Source organism: Orycteropus afer, unplaced genomic scaffold (genome assembly GCF_000298275.1).
Source record: "Orycteropus afer afer isolate SDZICR_OR568_19922 unplaced genomic scaffold, OryAfe1.0 scaffold00047, whole genome shotgun sequence".
Taxonomy (NCBI): Eukaryota; Metazoa; Chordata; class Mammalia; order Tubulidentata; family Orycteropodidae; genus Orycteropus; species Orycteropus afer.
In genome coordinates, this window is record NW_006921634.1 from 6,903,906 (window position 1) to 6,906,115 (window position 2,210).

Below are 2,210 nucleotides of genomic sequence, written 5' to 3' on the forward strand. Positions count from 1 at the left end.
TTTTTTTTTTTTTTTTTCTGTTCAAGGTTAATTGCAGTGCAAATTTTAGTTCATTGGCGCTAACATTTAGCCTGGGAGCTCTGGTACCATAGTACCTAAGACACTTGACTGCTAACCAGAAGGCTGGTGGTTCAAACCCACCAGCCACTCCTCGGAAGGAGGATGGGGCAATCTACTTCCATACCGATACTGTCTCGGAAACCAAGGAGGGGTCGCTGAGTCAGGTCCAACTCGACAACAAACATACAAACAAAATATTTAGCCTAATAATCATTCATCTTGTTTAGTGGTTGTGGAATGATGTGAACACATTAGATTTCTAAGATAAGCAGAAAGAAGCAGAGCAGAATACTGGATTAAATAGTATAATGTTATTAGAAGCCCTACTGGCATTTTGATTAAGCACTCAGCTGTTAATCAAAAGGTCGGTGGTTCTAACTCACCAAATCTTTGCAGGAGCAAAGGGGAAAAGACCTGGTGGTTGCTCTTGTAAAAATTACAGCATAGGAAAATCTATGGGGCAGTTCTAGTCTGTTTTTTAGGGTCACCCTGACTCAGAATTGATGGCACACAACAACAACATTGTATTATTAGACCTGGAAAAAGGAAAAGAATCAAATGACTTAATTTAGTCAACAAATACTCATAGATACTTAATATTTCCTTTAGGTATTAGCAGTCTACCACTTGCTGACTTGGGGAGAAGGGTTTTTCCATTTTGGAGGGGGAGGGAGGAGAAGGGTGGGGAGGAGACTAGAAGAAAGTATGCTTTAAATATGCTTTTGTGGCAGCCATGGAGGTGTATCTATCAGATCTTTCAAGAGAACCTTCTACAAGGATGTAGCTGGCTGACAGACTCTAGACATCATATTTCCAGGCTCCACTACCATGGTACTGAATCTGATACCATGCTCTCCCTGCTGCTCCTAGCCAATGGTAGTACAGTAGAGGTACTAGCTGTTTTTGTTATTGCTGTTGGTTGCCGTTGGAGTCCACTCCAACTCCTGGTGATCCCACATACAACAGAATGAAACGCCTGGTCCCTGCTCCATCTTCACAATTGTTGGTATGTTCAAGTCCATTGTGGTGACCACTGGAAGGCTCATCATTCAGCGCAGTATCTAACAATACTCTGTTTTGTTGTGATCCATAAGATTTTCAGTAACTGATTTGTGGATGTAGATCGCTAGACCTTTCTTCCTAATCTGTCTCAGTCTCAAAGCTCCATGGAAGTCTGTCCATCATGGATAACCCTGCTAGTATTTGAAATACCAGTGGCATGGCTCCTCGCATCACAGTGACACACAGGCCATCACAGTACAATGAACTAACAGATGAGTGATGGAGGGGTACCATTTCTATCCACATGGAACTCTATTAATGGACAGTCTTTACTAGTGGACTCTACTTTGGCCTGACAAAGGTGTTGTCAGAACTGCACAGTGGTCTGAGGCTCATACTACTAATCTACCTTCCTTCGCTCTCTTGATGTCAGATTAGCAGTGTGCTAAAGACCTTCCCTACTTTCTCCCATTCTATCTCTCCTTTATCTTCACAAGCATCCCCCCTCAAGCATTAAACCTCTTGAAAGCCTAATTCTGTCTTTGTGTCAGAAACCCAAACTGACACATTTCCTTCACCATTAAGCCACTCTTTGGAAAGCCTATTTTCAGTCTTAAGAGTATGGATCAACTACAACATGAAATTTAAAAGAAAATTATTTACCTTGAGATGTCATAATATTTTAAATATTGGGTTAACAATTTTTCATGGGGAAATTTATTCAGAAATTTTTCTAACACCCTTCAGGATCTCAGATATGAAATGTAAACTTCTTTTAAGAGGAGTTGTCAAATGTCTGAATTTTGTTTCTCAGATGAACCTGTACTTTGAACATTGTATTTGACTCAGTGCCCATTGGCCAAGAATGCTCCCACAGCCCCCATTAGGAAGACTTGAGGGAGCTGACATTCAGGGTTAAGGGAACGCAGATATGAGGAAGGGGTTCATTTCAAAGGTGAGGAAAACTAAAGAATTTCAGTTCCTTCCTGAAAGAGATATTTTCCTGAATGAAATTCCTTCCAATTTATTGAGAAAAGTTTTTGTAATCCTTATCTAATTTTCAGATTATTAAGATAATAGAAGTACATGATGGAATATTTGGAAGGTACAAAAAATTATAAAGAGAAAGGAAAAAAATTACCAATAAA